Raw genomic sequence first — 25,805 nt, forward strand, 5'->3', positions numbered from 1 at the left:
CAGCAAATCAAAGACTACTTTCATGCCCACCTGTAGTACTTGCAAGACCCTCAATATCAAAGTTTCAATGGTAAAATACCTACCACCACAATAATATCACAGCAAAACACGAGGACACAGATCACTTCTCACATCTTAATAACTGAGCTCGGCAGATCAGTGTCATATTAATCTGCTATTGCCATTTTTAAAGTTCTAAAGCATACTAATAGTCATTGTTGCCAAAAGAACAAGCCTTAAATGATGGGGAGGTTTGCACTTGTAAAAGCAAGAAGTCCTCTTGCCAGTGTACAAGCTCCTTCAAGAGGGAAAGGACTCTAGTTTAGAACTGTGATTAATCCTGATTATGAGGGTGATTATCTTTTAGAGAACTATCAATTAAGAATGAAAGAAGGAATAGGTATGAAGAAAGAAAACTGAGCATTAGCCTATCACTACTTTAAGATAGGAAAAAAGTTCCTTGGTTAAAATCTTAAAGTGTTCATGGATTGTGAGCTTTCTGAAAAATGGTAGAAACAAATTTATTACTTCACACATAGCTTAAAACCTTTTTCTACCTCAATGTTTTCCCCTCACACTCTTGAGTCCTGTATATCTGAGTCAGCCTTCTCTCTCTCAGCATCTGCGTTGTTGCCCCTTTGACATGTCCTGAGAGTCAAGAAACTTCAGAAAACCAAAACCAAAAAAAAAGACATATTACAGATTTTTAAAGATATTTTAGATTTTTTAAAGATATTTGCAATATTATATGAATCAGCCACAAAATTTTAGAAACATAGCAGAAAGAAAAAAATACTTAATATATTAATATATCAATATTAATATATATTAATAAAATATGTAACACTGAAAAAATATTTTAAGTCTTTAAGAAAATAATTGCTGGCCAGCCTCACTTTTAAATTTTAGAGGTTATATTTTGAGAAAATGGTGATCTAATTTCACATGCAGGTAATAACCTCAGAAGAATATAATTTAATGCAAGAAGAGCAGTGCTTCAGGGAAAATTCTTTACTTATTATCTAATCACTAATATAAAGCTGCATTATTACAAATATAAGTAGATGTACTTAATTTGTCACCTGGTTTCTAGACAGACCAGATCTCATCTTTAGCTTGAGGGTTTTTCATACTCCTTGGTTACAGAAATTAATCTCTTTTTTTTCCTGTGGTCAGTTCTAGCTAAGATGAAAAATTTATTCCCTCCACCCTTTCCTTCCCATTCCTCTTTCTGTTTTAGTTCCCATCATATCTCCTCTTGATCTCACATGTACTTAAAGTCCTAATTTATCAAGCCTTAACTTATAAAGCTTTCAACAAAAATAAAAAAGATCTGCATATACATGTCAAATATATAGATATACATACACAGACCCCCAAAATAACAGGGTATGGGGTAAAATCCCACTTAATTTGCACATCCATACATTGATGTACATTCCACTGATTTCCTGAAGAGTATGAGTTTATAAAAACCTTACTAGGATATAAGAGTTAAGGCCGCATGTGAACCTGAATACAAATAAAAACTTTAGAAAACCTCCAAGCTCTCAAAAGACTCTACTTACCATGTGCACTTGCACCACCATCACCCCCAAACTTTGACCCTAATTTTGATAAAATGTTGACAAAAACAGAAAACAATATACATAGCACACTGTATATTTGATGGCTGCTCAAAACTAGCTAAACCTTCATGTAAAAAAAAAAAAAAGGAAAAAAAAAACAACACTTCCTACCACCATGAAGCCAAGCCAAGAGGCAAGAGGCAATGTACACAAACTAAAACACAGGAGGTGCCTCGTGAACATCAGGAAGCACTTCTCTAATGTGCAGTGGACTGAGCACAGGCACAGGCTGCCCAGAGAGGCTGTGGTGTCTCCTTCCTTGGAGATCTTCAGACGTGTCTGGATGTGGTCCTGGGCAGCATGGTGTGGATGGCCCTGCTTGAGAAGATGACCTCCAGAAGTCCCTTCCAACCTCAACCATTCTGTGATCGGTACTCTCTGCAACACTTAATAGTAAAAATGCAAATGTCTCAATTATAATTTCAATTATAATTGAAATACTTGTCATTAAGATTTTATCCAAAAGGGGTTTGCAACTTTAAGAAAGGTATGGATTTTCTACTCCCCATTCTAAGGTGCAAACCAAAACGACCTGTACAAATGATCTGGGGGAAAAAATCATTAAGTACATGTAACAGCATTAAAAATTTCAGTCTTCAGTTTAAACATATAACAGTGCTAAAGACTAGATTTAAATACTTTAAGTAAATGATTTTCCAAACAGTGTACCTATTTATGTAAACAGACAATTTTACAAGACACAAAAGCAAATAAAACAGAAATACCAATAAACCGCAACATTTGAATATAATAAAAATCACATAATTGTCTCAAATATGCGATACAACAGTACAAATAGGTGTGTCATTTCTATCACTGTCCCTATAGTATTTCAGAGCTGTCCTACATTTTGTATTTTCTTCTACAGGTATACTGTATGCATGTACTCAAGAACTAAATTAAAGGTTCAGGGATCAATTTTGTAAGCCAATAATCCTTATAGCTAATGTTTTGTAACCCTTGTGAAGAAATATAAAGAACAATTTACATAGGAAAATTAACACTAAAGGATAGAGAATAGATAAAAGAAAACTAACTCTGGCTGTCTAGCTCTTCTAAAATAAGGTTCTTATGTAAATAATTTGAAGTTCAAAAGATAAAAATCATACTGAAATTAAATATAGTTAGATTAGAAAAACAACTTCTATCTTGAGTACAGAGAAAGTGTAACAGCATTTTAACTCCCTCTACTGGACTAGAACTGTTGTGTTTATTAATACCACTAATTGTAAAGCATTCCCTTTCATCACGTTATTGATCAGATTAGGCAGTTTCTTTCAATGAAAGACTTTTCTTTCCCCTAAAACTACTTCTGAAAATATTGTAAATGGTAATTTAATTCCTGGAAACCTTTTTTTCTGATGGAAATCCTAAAGGATTTTCCTGTAGGAAAGTCAAACAACAAAAACATAATGGTTCAAAACTTACAGTGAAAAGCAACGTGAAATTTTCTTATGAATTGTTCTGGAAATAGGTACCAGTCCCTAAATGCTGTTTCTACTATCCTCTGTCAAACAAACAGGCTTTTTTTTCCACAACTTGTATCTGCTAGATAAGCAGTATCAGAGACGAATAGTGAAAACATTAGCAGAAGATATAAGGTGAAGAATAGCAAGAAAATGCAATTCCTAAGCAGCAAAATTGGAGGACTGCTATGTAATAATTTAAAATACATATTTCTGTACACCAAAAGACTTTCAAAGCGACGAAACAACAACAACAAGAAAGCTTCCATTATCTTTCATTGTAAATTCATCCTTCCCCATTAGCAACCTAGATCATAGTCTTTTCTTTGCCTTCCTCTCTCAGGACTGAATAATCATTTTCCCATGTGAATGTTTTCCAACACAAATCCAATCTGACTGTGACTTCTTTAAGGCTATTTTATCTAGGTGAAATCTTTATCCCTAAACCACTGAAAAAGCAGTATTGCTATCTATGGCTTTCGGTTACTATAAATTGTTAATTTAAGTAATTCCTGATAATGAAACTGCTCAGGGACAGACAGCAGAGATCCGAATTACCTTCTCAGGAGATAAAAACCTTAAAAGTCCTATGATATCACATCAACTCCAGCTTTTCACTTAAATCCAGATCCACTTTTCTGGGGCACTTCAAGACTATAGGATGATTAGCACAGATGGAAAGATACCAAAAGGCAAAGGTGTTAGGTCCTTAGAAATTACTTGAAAGAATAGAGATTTTAGCTTTGGAATAAGTGTCAAGGAAGACTTAAATTTCAGCAATGGAGAGAGAGTTTCTATTACGCCTCTGAAAGTTAAAAAAGGAAATCTCACAGAACAGCAATTGAACAAAACAAACAGAAAACACATTTTTTCCAAGAATACTAGGGTGAATACTAGGGTGTCTTGAAAGTTCTTTTCTCTCCTGATTTGCCTTGAGTTTCATTTCATAACTAAAAAAGGGGAAAAAAAAAAAAAAAGCTGGTTTAGCATAAATAATTTAACTGATGTATCAGCCAGAGAAAAGGCTAGTATTTCAGCCAGCAGGAAAACAGAGAATGTGAAGCTGAAGGATTTTTCTAAACAAATACACATTGTAAATCATTATTACAGGTGATCCACTCACTGCAAGCATGTGCAAGACTGAAGATGTCTCACCAGCCAACCCAGACCTGAGCAGCAATATTTGCAAATACACTAGTGAAAAAATACCAAACAAAAGTAAAAATTAACTCAAGAAATTTGAAACATATTTTGCTCAATCCACTGACACACACTGGCATTATTATATTCTTCAGGAAGGGGAGAAGAAAGAAGGTGAGAGCAAGAAGTAAATTTTGAGACCCCACACTTCTCTTCTTCACAGCTTCTTATCATGGTTTCCTGTACGTGAACACAAAGTAATTTGTTTCAAAAGCAGTTTAGCAATGGGAGCTGGTGTTGTAAAGTACATCAATAATAAATGGCCTAAAAAAAAAAAAAAAAAAAAAAAAAAAAGTAGGAGAGGAAAGCTGAGGAAAGGAAGCTGTTTTACTGCAGCATTTTGTTGTTCCCAGAAATCTGCTGAAGTAAGAAAAATAATCTTGTTCCACAGGCTTGAAGATTGTCAATGTGCAGATATAAACACATCAGTGAAATCACTTCATTGTTTTGGTCTACACACAGAGCTTGCCAATGTTGCTTGAACGTGTTTGGGGTGTCTGATAAACACATATAGCAAAAAGCTCAAAAAAGAACTGCAGCAGTAATTCTTGTATATGGATAGAGAAAGACAACGTCTAGCTTATTCACTAAACTTAGTTACTCCTAATAATCTATGGATTTAAAACAGCTAAACTCCAGTTATCCCCTATTATTCATCAGAGTTCAGTAAAACACTTTCCCTAAAGCATTTACAACCCACAACATTCCCTACATGCATGAGAATGGCAGAAAAGCAGGTTTGTTGTATCTTTGGGTAAGTATCTTCAAATATTACTAAATAGTCTATGCTTTTCCCCAAACACAACTAGTTAAGTAAGGTCATCCTGTGACTGAATTCTTCTCCATATATCCATTTTCAGCAAAGTTTTACACAGAATACCAAGCTGCTTTCTGAAAAGACAGTGTTCAAATGTGTTGCATGGGATTCAAAGCTTATGAACTCAGTGGGTTTGACTTTCGGAAACACCGTATATAGCAAGGGACACTAACTCCACCGCATTTCTTAACATCTGTATAGCTCCACACTTCTGAAAAATCTGAGTAATGTCTGAAAATAAAGTCTTGTCTCTCTTTCATCATGCCTCTTACAAACACATCTGAAATGAACTGTATTACTTTTTAATCAGCATACCCTCCCAATTAAATTCCTTTTGGGAAAAAAATAAAAAAATAAAAATAAAAATAAAAATAAAAATAAAAATAAAAATAAAAATAAAAATTGAGCCTCCTATCTGCTGTCTTCCACATTTTCAACTTCATGATGTCGGACATAGCTTTACTAAGAAAAGTGAAAACTAAAACAGTGTTTGGAAGTTTGTTCCAAGCACAGTCATTTTAATAAGAAATAATATCCAGTTCAACACATTGTTGATGCAGTTCTTGACTTTTCTTACTTAAATATGGATAATTGCTAATTGCAGCAAGGCATATCTTTTTAGCCTTGAAAGAAAATGGAAGTGGCCTACTTCAAAAAAGTGACTTATTCTGTCAGCTTGCAATTTCATTGCAAGGTGAAGTCAGACATCTGTCACAAATAAGCAATGTTAAAGAGCTGTGTCATAATGACATCTGCATCAGCACCCTCAGGAACTGATAGCACATTGCCCCTTTCATCACAAGCACAGCCACACATGAAGAGACATGACATTCTTGTAGCTCAAAAGTCATTAAGGATATTAATTTTTCAGATGTTGTCTTACAGGGTTAGACCAGTATATAAGACAGTGTAATTCTGAAGTATAGCCTGGTGGATGCTGTCTAAAAGAAAATTATGACTTCTCCTAGTGCTTTGAGTTTTCTGTCATCTTCCTCTGTAAAATTCAGATCAAAGAGGAAGAGAGAAAATAGTACAGAGATTTAAATAAGTAACAGAAACATAGGAAAAGTTACATTATTCAAATTGAAATTTGGCCAGTGACTAAGCTAAAATATTCAAATATATATATATACAGTATATATATATATTTATATATATATATACAATTATATACAATATATACAAATATATACAATTTTTTAAAAATAAATTATATTTTTTAAATAAATTTATTTTTTTAAAATAAATACAGTCCATTGATGTTAGACATGGGTTAAATTGGTTCTCAGGCGTACGCTGACTCCTCCAGCTCCCTTGGAACAATGCAACATTGACTCCCTATCTAGACAGTGTGCTCACAGTAGCTTAAATTAAGAGGCCATTACCTTAGCAGCAAAGTCTACGAAGCTAACTACTGATACTTATTCCAGAAAAGTTTCATATGAGCAATACTATCAGACAGAAATTGATTTTGCAAAAGTTCGGTTTGGTTTTGTTTTTCTTCGTGCAACAACTATGAAAAACAACAACAAATGAGCTGAGGATGTGGAGTTTACTATTACAAATGAATTGTATCAAAACATAACTAGAGATTTCTGATCTATTTTTACTCTCCAGGTTTTCCTACCAGAATCCTAGAGCTGTGCAACTCCTGGAAATCCTTCCTGCCACAGAAAGGTTTCCACATATCACTTCTCTGTCTTATATTTTGATCAAGTGCATTGAAATCATTTAGTAAGAACAACACCCCGAATCAAAAGCCAACTATTATATCATAATAACTAAAGGAAAGGAAAGGAAAGGAAAGGAAAAGGAAAAGGAAAAGGAAAAGGAAAAGGAAAAGGAAAAGGAAAAGGAAAAGGAAAAGGAAAAGGAAATGGAAAAGGAAAAGGAAAAGGAAAAGGAAAAGGAAAAGGAAAGGAAAGAAGGAAAGGAAAGGAAAAGGAAAAGGAAAAGGAAAAGGAAAAGGAAAAGGAAAAGGAAAGGAAAGGAAAAGGAAAAGGAAAAGGAAAAGGAAAAGGAAAGGAAAGGAAAAGAAAGGAAAAGAAAGGAAAAGAAAGGAAAAGAAAGGAAAAGAAAGGAAAAGGAAAGGAAAGGAAAAGGAAAAGGAAAAGGAAAGGAAACGGAAAAGGAAAGGGAAAGGGAAGGAAGGGAAGGGAAGGGAAGGGAAGGGAAGGGAAGGGAAGGGAAGGGAAGGGAAGGGAAGGGAAGGGAAGGGAAGGGAAGGGAAGGGAAGGGAAGGGAAGGGAAGGGGAAGGAAGGGAAGGAAAGGAAGGGAAGGAAGGAAGGAAGGAAGGAAAGGGAAGGAAGGAAAAGAAAAAAAGAAAAGAAAAAGAAAAAAAAAACAGACTATAACAACCTTGAGTCTGTGCAAAAGCTCAGAACACTTTACTGACAATAAAAAAGAAATCGTTTCACCATCTCTCTACTCATAAGAGGGCTGAAATTGTCACCGTCTATCTTCATCAAAGGAATATTTCCTTCCTTCTCACTCTTCTTTACTCATAGTTTTGGTGGTGGCATTCCCATCAGCTCTAGGCAGTGAGAAGAAAAAAAAATAATGATCTCTTTCATAAGTAACAGCAATCTGCTCTCTGTGGAGTGATACTTGACCATGAAAGCCTCATTCCTAATTGTTTTACTCCCTGTTAGACATGGTAAATTATTAGGAAACAAACTTCTGGCAGTAGCTAAAGCCTGACATCTACACAGACCTGCCCTGCTCTATGAAAGCTTGTCCATACCTAAGAAAATTGCTGTCCAGGCCTCACAACCTCTTTGGTTTCTTGATATGATTTGTTGCTATGTTGCAAAGTACAACTGACTGCCAGCAAACCAGCACTGGATGTAAACAATATCTCAAGACCTAATTAAAATGCCCTTTCAGACCCAAGAGAGTGAATGACTGGACTCCTTGGTAATCAGTGTAGCTACAGAAAAACAGAGAGAATACCCAAAGCTATACACTGTGTGGTGGGTCCAAGCAGAGACACATGAATAAAGAGGCTTTGTTAGGTGCAAAAACTGGAGCAAAGACAGTGAAAAACAGGTGAAGATAATTTCAACGTAACCAGAAAAAGGGCAGAGGGACAAGTCTCGCTGTGCACAGAACTTACTGAACTCAATAAATTGGGGGATTTCTGAGCAAAGTAACCTAGAGATTCTGAGGAATAGGATCCCCACCCTTTTTCAATAACAAAAAAGTATGTGTATATATGTATACACCAGATTTATTTCACAGACCAATCATTTTACAATCTAAAGTTGTAAGACTGTTTCCAATTGTACTAAGAGAAGTGAAAATAAATGTTTTTGTGTGCTACTGAATTCTTTAGAAAGCCCCAACTAAATCTACATCTGCCTTGGGTGCTCTATACAAATGCTACACCTGCACAGTAAGGGACACTGAGTGCTTCAATGATTTGTAGTACACCTGTGATCAGAAACCAGGTTTCTGAGGTCCACTCAAGTTTTTAGGATTTGGAATTCAAAATACAGGAGAAAATCCAAGAATGTAAAGCATATTAGTAGAGCTGGATTTGTCCGACGCTTGAGCCTGGAAACCGGCAATATTCAGCTGCCAGCACATTAGCCTTTCTAACTGAAAAATTCTCCTCTAGACAGCTGGAGACACCTCATCTCTTACTTGATTTTTGTTTGTCGGTTTCACTTATTTGAAGAATGGCCATATCCTGGAAGTGCAAGCACTTTAAACAGATTGCTCTGACTCACAGAAGCCAGAAAGTCAAATATTATCGTGTCTATAACAGAGGCATTTGAGTCCCATTTTGTATTTAGTCCACAGTGATTTGCCAAGGTCACCCAGAAAGTATGGAAATAGAAATCAGTCTTTGATTTAAACCAAAAGGAAGCAGTACTTTTTCCCATGCAATACCTAACTAATTTACAACACACAACCACAGGATGGTCTGGATGTCAAAAATATAAAAGAGGTCTGAAAGGTCCACATTTTTATGGATACAAGTCCATAGGATGTTATTATGTACTAGAGTTGGCCTTCCACCATGGAACTCAGGAAATCCCCAATCCATTAATTGACAATAGCAGCAAAGATATGCTCACAGAGGGATAATTCCAAAAATACCATTTTTCTTTACAATTTCCCTAAGCATCAGGGCCTGTCACAGTCCTATGCAGACATACACAAAGAGATTATTTGTACTATAAGGTTATCAGCTGCATAGTCAAGAGGGAGACAATGACTACACACTTACGAGGGAAATCACAGGCAGCCAAATCTTATAAGCATGACCGTAAAAATACGTAAATATAATAATAATCAACATGAAAGCTGTGCAAGTGTCAGCCCTGTACAAGGTTAAAAGTTGTTTTTCTTCGATGCAAACAGTTGTCTTGAAAAGGCCTGCTCTATTATTTCTCATCTTAGCAGCAGTAACAAGACAGGAGCCAGTATAAGACATAAGCATACTCACACCAGTAGATAAGACTACCAGAGCTAATATTTGCACTGCAAAAACATAGGATCCTGTTCCTATGAACTCCCTGAAATCTGCGCTCTCTGCAGCAGTAGTATGAAAAATAGTTTTGTGACCCATTGAGGCATCTGCTGTTGCTTTATTCTTTGGCCAGTGAACAGTGCAACCAAATATTTGTCATTGTCAGTATTTTGTGTGAGAGCAAAGGGATAGACTATGAAGGTTGGCTCTGAACTCTCCATACTGAACACAGGCAGGAGAAACTAATCATACAAAGCAGAAGAGAAGACAAAGCCTTGACTGCACAGCAGAGATTATGAGACAGTAACAGGGAGGGAGGGGGAATTATTGTGGGATATCACTGGTTGATCATGTCTCTAAATTTGAGATACAAGAATTTGACAGAGGGACCCTTCAGTGGGTAGGGAATTGGCTGGTGGTTGCACTCAAGGAGTTGCAGTCAATGGCTCAATGTCCAGGTAGAGATCAGTAACGAGCAGCGTTCCTCAGGGATCAGTATTGGGACCAGCACTGTTTAACATCTTTGTTGGTGACTTGGACAGTGATATTAAGCACACCCTCACCAAGTTTGCCAGTAACACCAAGCTCTGTTGTGTAGTCGACACACTGGAGCGAAGGGATGTCATCCAGAGTGACCTGGACAAGACTGAGAGGTGGGCCTGTGCAAACCTCGTGAGGTTCAGCAAGGCCAATTGCAAGGTCCTGCATCTGGGCCGGGGCAATCCCAAGCACAAATACAGGGTAGGCAGCAAATGGATTGAGAGCAGCCCTGAAGAGAAGAACCTGGGGTGTGCCAGCTGATGAGAAGCTCAACATGAGCCAGCAATGTACGCTTGCAGACCGGAAAGCCAATCATATCCTGTGCTGCATCAAAAGAAGCGTGGTCAGCAGCTTAAGGGAGGGGATTCTCCCCCTCTACTCTGTTCTCATGACACATCACCTGGAGCATTGTGTTCACCTCTGGGGCCCCCATCACAAGAAGGACATGGAAGTATTAGAACAAGTCCAGAAGAGAGACACAAAGATGATCAGGGGGCTGGAGAACCTGTGCTACAAGAACAGGCTGACGGGTTGGGGTTGTTCAGCCTGGAGAAGAGAAGGCTCTGGAGAGACCTTATAGCAACCTTCCAGTACCTAAAGGGTCCCTACAGAAAAGCTGGGGAGGGACTCTTTGTCAGGGAGTGTAGTGACAGGACAAGGAGTGATGGCTTTAAACTAAAAGAGGGCAGGTTTAAATCAGATATAAGGAGGAAATTCTATTACTCTGAGGGTGATGAAACACTGGAACTGTTGAAGCTGTGGATGCCCCGTCCCTGGCAGTGTTCAAGGGCAGGCTAGATAGGACAACCATCCAACCTGAGCTAGTAGCAGGTGTCCCTGCTCATTGCAGGGGGCTTGGAACTAGATGATCTTTAAGGTTGGATTTCCAACCCAAACCATTCTATAGCTCTATGAAATATAGCGAATTTGAATGCAGCATGGTTCCCCTAAATGTTTCATTTTATTTTAAAAAGAAAGTAGGAATTATTTAATGTGTGAAAATACTTTGGGTTGTATTTCCCCCCTAAAGGGAATGAGAAAAGAGACTGTGATTTCACATTTTAATGACTTTCAGAAAAATAATGAGTTGTCTCTAGCACACACAGTTTTTCTTTTAATGAAATTGAGGTATTAAGCCTTTCTGTTAAAGCAGGACAAACAGCTATTAAGATCAAAACATTTTCTAAGAACGTGTGGGTTTTTTTGTTTGTTTTATTTTTTCTTGGTGGTGGTGTTTTTTAAATCCTTATCTCCTTAAAATGCTCTTTCTTTTTAATGCATTAAACTTTATTAAAGAGAAAATTTTATTAAAGAGAAAAGCTTTTTTTTTCTCAAAGAAAAGTAAACCTGCATGTTCAACATGTTATTTTAATATGCAGAAGTGTTATTGTGGCCTCTTAGAGCTATTTATCCTGAGAAAAGATTAGCCTACAAATAAAGGAAAGAGAGGTGATTATATTATGGAAAAACTTTCAGTAACATGTATTTTCAGGTTTTATTTTTCTCTTCAAAATTAGATGTTATTTAGAGAGAGATCTGAAACAGATAATTCATGTGTCTTCCTGGAGACAAAGGAGTGGGAGTTTTTAGAATTAATCTTTGTACTAATATGTATTTCTACATGGTTCAGAAATGAAACTAAACAGCATCACGCTTGTTGCTATGACTACACAGGATGCAGAGCCCAACTGAAGAAAAGTACATTCCTTTTCTGTTGCTAAATCACATTAAACTGTAAGCACCTGAGTATAAATCAACTCACAGCAAGCATTTCTTATGCTTGAAAGTGCCATTCAATGATTTGAATAAAACATTTACCTTCAAAATGGCAAAATTGCCTGTTCAGTTAAGCGCTACTATGAAATGTGAGTTGGACAACTGGGACTACTTCACATTTATCCAGATGACATGAGAAATATCTGGCACCCCAGGAACCAATGGAAAAGACATATGTGTGTAGCTTTCTCCAGCAGTCATGCCAGAGTTTCTCCTTTCACCAGAATACAACTGAGATGTTGGTTCCAACAAGAGAGAAACCTCCAAATAAAACCCGAGTTACTCAAATTAGTTACAGTCTTCCTAACTTCAGTTACCAAGATATATTTAGTTCCCTTTTTCTCTTGACTTACTGTCCAGAGCTGCCACGCAGCATAGCTATGTGGTGCTAAGCAGCTGATGATGTTCATTTGTGAAGGAAGTGTACAGAGTGCTGCAAAGGTTCATCAGTGAAGCCCTATGCTTTCAAGGAAGGAAGGCACTCTAGAATTCTATATTTGTTGCTTATTTAACCTTTCTATTTGTTCACAGAAAGTGGCACTAATAAGAAACACCATTGCTAGTAAAAACGCACATGCAACTTAATGGAAACACTAACTGTACATATGTGCATGACATCGGCATAGAAGTCTTCAGATTATGACAATTCTCAGTGGAAGAACATGATCTGATTACAGCACTACATAGATTTGTAATTAAGTATTGCTTTGGTTGTACCATAGATGAGGGGCAGGGGGATGAAGCAAGACTCAAAAATCATTTAGGTTCAGTCTTCACTGAACTTCACACTGCAACTGAATAAAAAAAAAAATATCCAGTGTTTGGCTTTTCCCATTTCACTATTCATCCTATAACCACAACTGATCAGACCAAAGACTATTATTTTATCAAGATATATTGTTTTGGTAAACTCTCACAAAATCAGAGACATGAAATATTATGCTTGGGTAAATAAAAAGTGATTGATCAGCAACAAGGTGATCACATACCATATTCAGTTCTGGTCACACTGACAATGATGCAGTGATGCAATGATTTATTTAGTTCCAGTACTCCATAACCTGGCCCGATGTGATAAGGAAATTGAATCTCTTTTTCTGTTGTTTCTATAATTCACTGTATTATTATTTCAAAGAATAGATCCTATTTTATCCTTCTTGCTATATTTTATACTTTGAATATATAAAAAAATCTGCAGCATTAGTAACTATAAAAGTAATTTTTTGCTTAGTCTATACATCATTTGTAATCAGAAACAGATTGCCAGTCTTCTGTTTTACTCTGAAATGTTTCCTGATATCTGTTTTAAATCAAGCTAAAAAATTCTGTATACTGAGCATAATCTGTAACTCAGTGATTTAACGTTAAATCCTAAAAACAGTACATCATGTTCAAAAAAAAAAAAAACAGTCTGCCATTCATACCCTGTAGAAAGCTAGTATTTACAACACCCATTGCCACTAGAATTTCAACAAGTTTAGCAGTTAGAGCTAGCAACCATCTTGGATAAGAAGCACACAGAAAAAGTTTGTTTACTTTAACAGCAATTCTAGGAATACACAACTACAGTTTTTATCTATGAAAAAGGTAAATTGAGAAGATAAAAAGCACTAGACAAATGACAGTAAGTAGGCATTTTTCCAGCATGATGCAGTAATTATTCGTTCCTTGTGTCCCAGCAGGATCAAGGCAGGAAAAGGTCAACAGTATATAAAGCACCTACACAATTTTTCATTACATCACATGATTTGGTTCACATCTTAGGACAGTTAGGGGAGTTCAAAGCTTACAATCCACTAAATTAAAAATCAATTTCCACGCTAAAAAGCTTGTATCGTACCTGCTTTCCCTAAAATATCTCTTAAAGGGAAACCTTGAAACAAAAAAACAAATAAAAAAACAAGAATGAAGAAATCCTCCTCAAAATTTGTCAACGAAGCAGACCAGAAAGAGATAGTAGTAGGCCTATGAGCAGCAAGAAACAGTAAGAGATTCTGAAGTCTAGTACTGAAAACAGATGGAGCTTTCAGCCACCTGCAAAACACAGAGCAGAATCCTACTCAAAGACTGTAAGCAAAAGCTTCCAACTCTGGTCATGGACCACTGGAAAGCAAAAAGGAAGAAAGTCAAAATATTACTGAATTTGTAATACTTGGGAACAAAAAGATTTTTCATTAGTATGCAGTTTGAATGCTGCCTGAAACATATTGTTTGACAACTAGTCAGACTTTCTTCCAAATATACAGTGGAATATTAATAAATAAGAAAACAGAAGTAGATTACTTGAAGAAAAACAAAAGAGGAAAGAGGGAGAAGAAAAAGAAAATCCAAGCAAATTAGACTAGGCTATTGAAAAGTGTGTGCTAACTTTCCAACCAAAATCTGCATCCCTCTATGCAAGATTTTTCTTTCTTTAAGAAGATGATAAAAACATACTTCACAATAGGAGTCTTTGGTTCAAGATAATTATTTTTATACATTAGTAAGACATACCAAGCTGTCTTTGTGAGTTTTGATCTGTACTGAATCAAGAAAGATCTGCTATTAAAGCCAAAGATTTTCAAATGCTCTTGTAAATTAGGCATGTACTTCAATGCTTCCAATAGTAAGAGAATAATTCTTTGTTGGATTTTCTTTCTGCAGAAATAGCACACCTTTAGCAGGAAACAGAGCTTTGTTGTAATCATGGAAGATATTATTTCGGCAGTTATTATCTGACCTTACTGTCACACACTAAATAAAGCAACATTGTTCCTTCCCTCTGCAGAGGAATGTGTTAATCATTGCAAAGCCTTTTCCAGAAATGTTAACAGAACAACTTCAAAAAAATTATAATAAACAGAACTTTCTGTTAGTGTGTTGATGTCGCTGTAGAACCATGGCACTGTGATTTATATAATTACAAAATAAAACTAATTTGATAAAATATTCATAAATATTCATAAATTCTTACAAGTAGACCAGTAAAGTACACCAGAGTTTTCCAACTGACTATAATTCATTTATTCTTATTTAAACAGTATTTGCTTTATAAAGACATGAACGAGGTAATAGCAAAAGACCACTATTTCCAGTCAAAGATACAAAAAATAATAACTTTAATTCTTTATTCTGTCTTATCTACAAGAGTTCATGAGCCTTTAAGAAAAAAAAGCTGATCTTATTGAGGGAAGACATCAGGTATCTAATGAAGAAAGAAGGCTTAAGGCTTGAAGGAAGATTTTGGGTAGAGAAACCTGTGAGAGACCTGTTCCTCTAAAGTCTCAGGAGTTCTTGAGGTCATTCATCACTTCTCTTCTTGATCCATAAGCCTGCTCATTCCCATCCCAGGGAACTAAAAAATGTTTAATTTTTCCTCTACCCCTGTTAGTCAAAGATGGTGTATCTGTTTGATCACCAAGGTTTCAGACCAGGAGACAAATGAATGTGATCCACACAGAGAACACTATGCACCAAAGCAGAGAACACTATGCACCAAAGCTATTCGGTCGGTACATTTACAGACATTTGTTAAGTATAATATTGATAATTATCAACAGAAATAATATCATCTACAAACACACTGTCTTAAGGCTATACTCCTTATACAAAAAAACACTGTCTGAAAAGCCTTTAATTACTTTACTATGTCTAATGTTTACGAGAGAATACTTGACTGGTCTTTCACCTTTCACACAAATGTTGTCATCTTGCATTTTGGAATGGTTACATAAATCTTATATTACTTTGACTAGGGACAGTAATAATTCAAAAACTTGTCTTTTTTTGCAGGGGTTTCAAAACAAGCTTTTCAGGTCTTACTCAGTTTATGGCACCTAAATAGTTTGGTTAAGAGCTTTTCTTTCCAACAATTTAGACAAGTTTTACCTTTCTCTTTACTACCTCTCATTCCTGATGAAACAAAAAAAAAAAAAAAAGAACTAACAAGTGATTCATTAGTCCACATCCCATTGTTCCAAATTTAAAGATTATTTTCTTCACACACAAAGATTACTGCTTGCAACCTGAAAATATATTTGACGTTTAGAACAGAATATTCTGTTTACTATTTAGTACTTGTGAATTCACATACCTTGCCTAAGAGTCCACTGATCTGGTAAAGCTTGGGGTTCTCAAAAACCTAGATCTCAATGGTGCTCCCAATTCTCTTAGAGACATATTAAAGATGATGAATCACCTAGGCCCTATAAAAGGTTCAGATCAAAACACCAAAGGAATGGGTAGGTGTAACATAAGTATATTTACTTTGATCAAAATCAATCATTTACATTTCACAGCAATTCACTCAGCCAACATCTAATGAACCCTTACATTCTCAGGAAAGAAATATTTGACATAAAGAACAATTACAATACTTTTTACATGTATTTGCATATTTAAAAATGAAACACCCGTGGTCAGGCAACATGTTCAGATCAGTCAGTAAGACTCTGGAGTGCTGGTATTGATTTGGGGTATGTCTCGAAAGGAACAATACCCTGCAATACCTTTGCCTTCATTACTACAACTGCATCACAAAGCATCTATGTTACAGTAAACAAAGACCATTAAGCAAAATGATGGATAAAGCATCTTAGACTTCCTTTGGCAGCACATTGGAAGCTAAGCATTCCCAGAGCAAACACAAGAGTTATAAGGATTATAGTGGATATAAATGCTTAGTAATTTAGAAAAGTTTCATAAAAATACTGTCTAACTTACAGGAGGGATTTCAATGTCTGCTTTTACCCCAAAGCAAACATCCTGACCACTGAACTGTTAGAAATAGGAATGAAAAAGATCACTATCTATGGCAAGTTTGTCTTTTAAAGGGCATTAAGAGCATTCAAACTTAGAGAATAAGACCTGTGAAGTAAAGCAGCTAAAAATAAAAATAAAAAATTCCAAGATCAAAAAAATATTTTTTCTCCCCTTGGTCTTTCAGTATAAGTTTAAGATGGTTTCTCAACAAATAATTTGCCTGAGTCATCACCTGGTGTTAGCTTAGGCTGACTGAAATGGAATTACTGTTCAGCACATACAGGTTGCATCTTGACACTCTTAGATAATTCACAGCATGAACCACACCTGATAAAACCATGAAACAAGTGTGGCAAAGGAGCAGGACACAGCAGAGAAGCATACAAACTGAAGATAACGGAGTGTTTCGAAATCCACACACTCTTATCCCCCAAGACAAAAGAAAAAGAATCAAGACAAAGATAGATTACTTGAAGAATAATTTAAAAATAAATAAAAAATTAAAAAAAAAACATGCAGAGCAGAAAGTTATATTGAGGTGCTGTGAGAAAATGTTGAGCTTTACCAGGAAAATGATGATTTATACAAGGTCAAGGTCCACTCTGTTTTTAAAATCATTCTTTTTTCTACTCATGTAAAGAAACTGGTTCTGGCATTGTATAAACTGATCATTTAGAAGGGCTTCTATTATCTAGCATTAGAAGCTTGATTTTATTTCTTGTCCTGATCAGAAAGCACATATACAAAAATCCGCTCAGACTCTATCCACAAAAAACAGGAGCCAGAGACTTAATAAACCTTTGCTTCCATTGGCACCTTGCACCTATGCAAACATAATTTTGTTATTTTCTGAAGAACATTAAATTCTGTCTACATTAAGTTGTCATGCTAATGAAACTGTTCAGTCCTCCAAACACAAGGAAATTAAAGTTGGAATAAATCATATATTTTATACTTATCAGAAACAACAAAAACATGCAAGCATCTAAAATAAAGACTGCAGCTGCTTCTGAAGGAACTGAAAGCAATAGATTTATTTTTTAATAAAGCCAAAGATGAATTTGGGGGGAGTTATTCTTAAGCAATTGGCATTGCAAAATGTTATACTGTATACAGACTCCAATAAATAAAGCAGAAGAAGCATCAGACTTTAAATTGACATAGTCTGTTGGTGGCAAAGACAATAGTAAACTGTTTATCACTGTGAGCAGTCAGCACTACATATGGCTGTGACATGCTTTCATGCACTTATGCTTTTTCATATTCAGATACTATATATCTGTCCTTTGAAGTAGATTATTCAATTCATCATCCAACTTCACACTCAGTTTTAAAGACACTTCAGGCAAAGGGTGTTCTCTCAGTTGATCTATTTGTTGTTGCAGCACCATTACATTTTCTACACATAATCCATTACTTAGGGCCAAGAGAATGTTGTACAATCTTTCTTTTATTTGAATTAATCTCCAAGATCCTCATAAACCTATCCAGCTGCATCACAAGCAGCTTTTACATACCTCAAAGACAACCCTAAATTTGTCATAGTCTTAACACCGTTACATTTCTTTAACTGACTTATTCCAAAAAGTGAGCGAGAATGTTTCCTCTAAAATTACTAAGCAACATCCACTGAGTAGCTCCAGAACTTACCACTACTTTGTGCATATGGGTGGTTTATCTATTATTTTGAATATAGCATCTTTCTTTTGATGTCCAGGCTTAATTAAGCCTGATTAGCTATTAAACCCAGGCTTAAGACTATCACTATTTTAGGTTACTAAAAAAGTAATCTGTATATGCAAATGTCACAGCCCTTTATTACAGAAAATAAAGAAATAAATTAATACAAGCTTCCAGACTTTCTCCTAATGCTAGCTTGTATGAAAGAATGCATTCATGTGTGCACACAGAAAAATCATTTTGGGATCCCAAAAGGTTAGTTTTTGGGTTCTCAAAGTTAGCACTTTGCACATCAATCATGAAAACAGTCCTGAAATAATTTTATCTACTATACAATTTCCCAAAGACAGAAGAAAGTACACCAAATCTTTCCAGGAGACCATAACACATAAAAAAAATAAAAATAAAAAACCATTAAATCAAGGGGACAATTTAGAGTAGTGCATTATTATTATTATTATTTCTTGTCTGTTGACCACACATCTGGTCAGAGCTAATAAAGGCCAAAGTTTCAGTTTCTAGAATGGCAGTGACACAGACTATCCACATTTAGCCTCAATGTTTTATTAAGTGAACTTGGAATGACAGAAGTTCTGCTATTCAGAGGAATTACAATTTTTAAGACTAATACTAACAAATAATTTACTGTTTACATATATTTAAGTTTTTGCATTTCAAGCTACAAACAGAAACACCAATGCAAACACTTCACATATTAAGCCAAAATGGAAGTGCAGGATGAGATGTTACTCTGTGTTGTGCCAATGAACTTAGCTGCTGGAAAATTTATCTGTACAATACAGGTGAAAGGAAAGCACCACCATGAAACTTCATGATCCAGACAGATGCAAGAATACATGCAGTTTTCCATTGTGATGGCTCATCTCTGGATTGGACTAACCAAGATGCTCCAACTTCGATGTTAATCACCACAGCTGACTTTATGACAAAAAAAAACAAAAACAACAACAACAACAACAACAAAAAACACACAGTTTTAGAGGCCCAAACTAATGGGAAACATTAGCTTGGTCCAGAAGTCAAAGTCTAAAATCACTAAGCAGTAGTTCTTTTCTAAGAAATCACCGAGGGCTTGCAGGCAAATCTACCATTATTTAGAAATTTTGTTACCTATTTTAAAATAAAAGAGGGAGATAGAATTGCTGCCTCCATAAGGAGCATTTATATGAATCAAAATATTTTCTTTACAAAGTTATATTAAGTGGTTAAGATTAAAGTGGGTTTTTCTTAAAAGTCAAAAATTTTGGTAAGTAGTTCTCTTGAACTGCAAGTTCTGTTCTTAAAACAAGTTACGCAATAGTGACAAATATCCCTCCAACCAAAGCACCATCTAAATGACACTGTGTAGCAGCTTTATAGGAAATTAGAAATCAACTTCATTATTGATTTTTTTTTTTTAATCCAATGCTATAAGAATTCATGCTTGCTGGGACATTTTGTTACTGGCATATATTCTACTTCAGGAAGAAAGATAAAGACAACATGAAAACAGAACACTTAGTATTACAGTACTCAGCATTAATGCTTATTAAAAAAAAAAAGTTACCAAATAAGTTTTGCTTACTATAGGAAAAAATGCATATTTTTGATACTATTTTAGCGAATTCTTGTTCAGTCTTTACTGTCAGCTTTCAGTTTCAGTCATAGTCATCTAGAATGACCCAATTTATTGAATGTATGTAAGGGAGCACTTTTGTTCCTTGTTTAATATATCTATATTATTTCCATGTTCTCACAGGAGAACGAGAAACTGCAGAACAATATTTTATTTCTACTAATAAAAGACAAATATAAATGTTATTAAATTCTTCAGATATTTCAAACTTACAGTTTACTTCTAAAACAAACAAAAAAAAAATTTCAAAACATTCAACAAAATCTCAAGATTTAGAGAAGGTGGACAAATATCCTTCCCTTCTTTAAATTGTCCCAAGCCAAGTGATTTAGAAATCTTACATACCCAATATGACAGAATGAATTTTACAGTGGTGAATGATGTACGAGCAGGACATCTCATGATGCTGCACACCAAAACTCTCTGACTTACCTTATAATCAGGTGTTCTTCATCATGTCAGTGCTTTGTAGCACTTAAAGTTCTTTACCAGGTTATTTAGTTTTATTGACAGCATTCAGAGTTTCACCTACTACTGAAGTTTTATGTCTCTTATTTACAACTTCCTTTCAAGTTCTAAACAAGATAGGTTTTTACAATTTTACGGCATGAAATTCAGAACTATCCATTGAAACAGTTTTTTTGTTTGTTTTTATGTGTTTTTTTTTTAGGCAAATGCTATTTTTTATTACTGAAGCATCAGTTTTCAAGGGCTCTTGTCCAGCAAGAGAAATTCATGAGTAATTAGTATTTATCATAGTATGTCATCTTGTAGCTCATATAGCTTGTATATATCTTATATCCATGTATATATCCATGTATATGTATATATGCTTATATCTTGTAGCATCATATAGCTCACAATAATATGAGGAACAGTAACAGATCACTGAAATAGAAAAATATGAGTAAGACCTCTATAAAAAAGTTACAGAGCACTGAGGAGCCTTTCTTTTTTAAAATGTTTTGTCATTGCTTGCTTTATAAAGAAATTATTCTGCCAGGAGATCTCTACATTATAGATAAAAAGGTCCATTGAATTATTAGATCAAATTAAATTTAATTTTATATGAAGAGAGTGGGACCGATAATCTGTTTAGACAGCCAGATGTGGAAAGAGTAAGAGACAGCCAAGGACTGAAGAATACCAGCTGCTAAATTCACCAAAGTTCTACATGTATGAGCATGTACGGCTCTGGAGGAAAATAATAATAATAATAAAAATAAATAAATAAACATTTCTTTTTCACATTCTCTTACTAGGTCTTTCCCATAACTACCATTCTCCTTTTCTGTCAAATCTAATCAGAGGCGCTACACACTGACTTTGCACAGTCACTTAGAATGTTACTACTTCTAGTATGTCTGAAAGCCTGTGAGGACAGAAGAGAACAGAAGAGAAGATTGGTGGGAACTCTCAGGCAAGTAGGAAAATATCTTCAAATATTTCAGGTAGACATATTTCAAGCCTGAAGATTCACTTGGAAGTCTTGGCACTTGATAGCAAACAATACCTGCTTCCTATGTTCTACACAGGTCTCTCTTCTTATCCCACTTCCTCATGTCCTAAATCAAGCAAATAAGCATGGCAATTATTATTGCAACAAAAAGGGAGTCTCCCTCTCAAGTAAAAACAACAACAACAAAAAAACATACACTACACATATTCATCATGCTCTATTATGCAACATACGTTAGCTCTCTGGGTTGTACTTAGATGTTTTCAACAGCACAGGCAATAATCAGTGCACTCAAACTGGGAAAAAAAATAAAAATAAAAAATAAAAAAATCTGTGCATGTCTTTACTTCCCTAAGGCAAAGAAACTAATATATAGCACAGCCAGCAGAGACCCTGAGAGACAGAGCTTGTCAAGATAACAGTCTGAAGTCGGTAGGTAAGATCTTTCTTCAGTTCAGGATCTTTCTCTGCAGAAATAGTATCAAAGAAATTACCACAAGCAAGGCTGAAACTGTCCAAAATACTCTGTCTTGTCCATCATCAGTTGTCAAACCCTAAAAGGGAACCTTGCTCCTGGACTATTTCCCAAATTTTAGTCTTTTCACATGATTGTACAGATAAGTTCTCTAAGTACTCATTAATAGTTATTAGAAAAAAATCCAGGAAGAACCCTAGAAAAGCAGGCACCTAGCTGTAGTCATGCTTACTCTCATATTGCATGAAGCATAACTCATGCACACAAGCTTTTACTCTTCAGAAGATTTCTACTGTACGGGTTTTAAGCCCTCTATTAACTACTTTTGAGTAACAACACATCACCTATGCTCCCATGAAGGGAACCTCTGTTCAGCTGTTTCTGTCATGATGATGATGATGAAAAAGTCATCCCTTTCTTACTATATTAGCTGTTACTGAATAAAGAAAGGCCCTTTAGGCTCTCAGCTAGCACAGAGCTTCCAACAGATTCCTTTTAAAGCTTCAGCCCAGGACCTGGCAGGAAGAAAAAGAAAGCAAAGTTCAAGCTGTTGCAATGAAAGGATCTTACTTTCCTGCTGCATAGGCCAGGAAACAGCTCCTTATGAAGAACTGTTCTTCAAAGTAACTGAGGAATATTTAGGGCAACTGGAAAGACACAAAAGCTGTCTCCTAACTACAGGCTTCTTAACCTTCTGGAAGGAAAGTACAGTTGCAGCAACAGGTTAAAACCAGGAAGAGTGAGAGCAAGGGTACCTTTCATCAGGTGAAAGAACTGAAGAGGAAACAAGGCTTTGCTCTATGCAGGGTGGTGTGATCAAGTCAGGCAGCTCACAGGCTAATTAAATGAACGAAGGTGCACTCTAATTAAGCCCATCCTTCACATTTTTTTCTTTCTTTCTTTCAGGTCATAGTCAAAAATTAGCTTTTCTTTTGCTTGCTACGAAAAGGAGATAAGGAATGTACAGTAGTTTGTGAAATTTGGTAGCAAGCAGTGTACTAGCTTTGTACACACGCTGAAATCACTTTAAGCTGGTTATCTGCTCATTTGCTGGTTTGCAGAATTTGCATTTGCAAAAAGAGCTACTGCTCCCATCTTGTAATAGGATCTGTACGGTGGACTCTCTTGCAAAGCATCTTATTAAAAGCTAATTTCTGTGTAGCAGATCTTTTTGCCTGAATAGGCTTCATGGTCATAAACTGTGCAAAGGAATAAGCATCTGTAAATAAAGTACGTTGGAAGCTCCTCTGGAAAATTCAGAAGACCTGTAAACTGTCCAAGCCAATTATCACTTGTTTACTTCTTCACAAAGTAGCAGAGGATGTTAAATTCAGTACAAGCATGTACTGATATCTGCAGTTTCCCAATGATACCAAGGGGCTCAGATTCAGCCCCACATTGTTTAACAAGAACACCTGATTTGAAGCAATTAAATTCAGGATAGCCACAGGGATTCTAAAAATCCTAATGGCTAACAGTATGGTTATATTAAGTTGTATAGGTAAATATTTCTGGCTCATAAAGACAGAATGAAGGCTTATATACTCAACCTTGCAGGCAATCAAATGTATAAGTTACATTACTGTTGCTTGTGAATGTAAAAAAAAAAAAAAAATACCTACAGAAACAAAGACCAACATGAAAAATTGTAAACATTTTCTGCTCTTGTTTTTTTCAGTCATCTTATATCATTAGTTCTTTTTGTGGCTTCCACAGAAAAAGAAATGACATAATGGCAAATACAATAATATTAATTAAGATTACAAGGGTAACTGAGAGAAAACTGCAAAGCACTAGTAAGGGAGAAAATGGGATAGGGTCTTAACCATAAAGGGATTAAGAAATAAAACTCATAAATTGAATGAATTAGAAATGTCTGAAACTGTATCTAGAAAACCAAGCAGGGAGAAGCAAAGAGATATCTGGAGCTGAACAAAAAAGACATCGCAGTTAAACAAGTTGCTGGTGTTGTCAATGGAGCTAGAAGCCTATTCTATCCTAATTCTTGTATTAATTTACCTTTCACCATATTAAACTCATATCTTATTTAAATGCTCTGAATTGGGCCTCTTTAATCATCTTGGCATCTAAACGGTTTCAAAAGTAGACAAAGAAACACATGACATAATAGCAAGAAAAGGAAGCGAACATCACAAAATATTCCCAATCCACAGACACCAGTAGAGGTCATACTTCCCATAAATCTATCAGACAAATAAAACAAATTCAGATAAAAAGATACATCTCCTTACTGAGAAAGCTGAGCTACAGGAAAGAAGGAGAAACAGGAATTAGCTATTTCTTTACATTATATGTTACTGGCCTTATTTAATAATTTACAATTTCATAAGAGTGTCATCTATCAGTTTTATTGAATTATTTCCTTCTAGAAAGAACTTGTGATTTTTACATGATAGAAGGTATTTCTTTAAAAAGATTCTTAGCAAAAAAAATTAACTTCAGAACCCATTACATATGTAAATATGGATAGAAATTTAAAATTTGTCCAAAATAGAATTAAACTTGTCTCTTCAAAGAACTGGAAAAGAAGTAAGTTATAAATTGTTAGTGCCAGTGTTCATGAAATAATATTATTCGATACCACTGTCAAACATTTCACATCCTTCATAAAATTCATATGACTAATGCAGCATACCAGATGAAATTGTGCTAGATTACAGATCACAGCTGACAGCTATTTACTTAAATATTTTTCAAGAGAGCAAGGCTTAACCACCCCCCAGCAAGTGCAGAGTATGTACTATTGAACGGTCTTGTGGCAAAAAGTATGAACTAATAAAAGATGCTTAGGAAAGCTGAAGAGTTGAGATCATATTTCCCATGCATTGGTAAATTATGGGGCAGCACCCTGGGAACTGGAGTCGTCACTTGATGAAATGTTGCATTGCAGAATTTTTGAAGATGACTCTAATAATGAAAGAACATATGTTAAAATGAAGGGTACTATGGATTCAGACAAACACCAGAGAGAGAAAATATAAAACATACCAAAATAAATAATCAAGAGTTAAAAGCTTTTTCACTTAAAGGCATCATTTAAATTTATGTGAGTGCAACACAAATTGATTTTAGGGTAGCTCTGTTCTCTTCATTGAAGTTGTTACTGAAGAAAAGACAAAAGTAAAAGAAGTACGATCCACTTTCTGACAGAACAGGAAGGAAAAGAGAGATGCCTTTCTGAGATCCAAAACCAGAATGGGTACTGAAGAGATCAATGAATCGAACTGAGCAAAACCAGTGCACACTATGAAACCCTGGAGATACTTGAGGTCTGCTGGAGTCAGTCACATCAGTTGGAGTCAGTTGGTGCAAAAACTTTGGCATGAGGGACACAGATCTTTTTCTGAAGGACAAGTCACTCTTTAGTTAGATGTTAAAGTCACCATTTTCATTACTGGGGATTAGTGTCATGCCTTGAATCAGAATGTGATATTCTGCATGGGTACATGGCCTTAACCATATGACTCAACATTTAGATCCTGTTCCCCTGTGTTTCCTCAGTTACATGTATTTTTATACTGAATGGACACTGAAGAATATAAACTAGTCTACATAGACTGGTCCTACAGCACCTCTAAAAATTTTATATATATATTTTTTCATCTAATCTCCAAATGTACTTCATAGCTAAACTGGAAAAAACCCATAGCCCACTACAGACTTTAACATGCTGGCATGTGCTGGAATCTCTTCATGCACATCTGGAGAGGTGGATGAAACTTATACTTAACTGAGTGCAAACTTACTGGGATGCCACTTGCTCCCTAATGTTATGCATTTTTCATAAGCAGAAGCATTTTTAAATGACCACCAGCACAGCAGTCAGAATAATTTATTCTATTTTTAAGAAAAGATTGGCTTTTAAAATTTAAGTTAAAAGTTAGAAATA

The 25,805-nt window shown here is 35.4% G+C and overlaps 1 long non-coding RNA gene across 1 annotated transcript; it reads right to left on the bottom strand.

The window, feature by feature from the left end:
* Nucleotides 1-20,413: 20,413 nt before the first annotated feature.
* LOC121069163 lies at nucleotides 20,414-22,548 on the bottom strand. Its single transcript, XR_005819303.1, has 3 exons — nucleotides 22,466-22,548; nucleotides 21,475-21,526; nucleotides 20,414-20,536 (listed from the first exon to the last, which is right to left on the bottom strand). It is a non-coding gene; the product is annotated as an uncharacterized LOC121069163 (long non-coding RNA).
* Nucleotides 22,549-25,805: the final 3,257 nt, after the last annotated feature.

This window comes from Cygnus olor, chromosome 4, assembly GCF_009769625.2.
Source record: "Cygnus olor isolate bCygOlo1 chromosome 4, bCygOlo1.pri.v2, whole genome shotgun sequence".
Classification (NCBI taxonomy): domain Eukaryota; kingdom Metazoa; phylum Chordata; class Aves; order Anseriformes; family Anatidae; genus Cygnus; species Cygnus olor.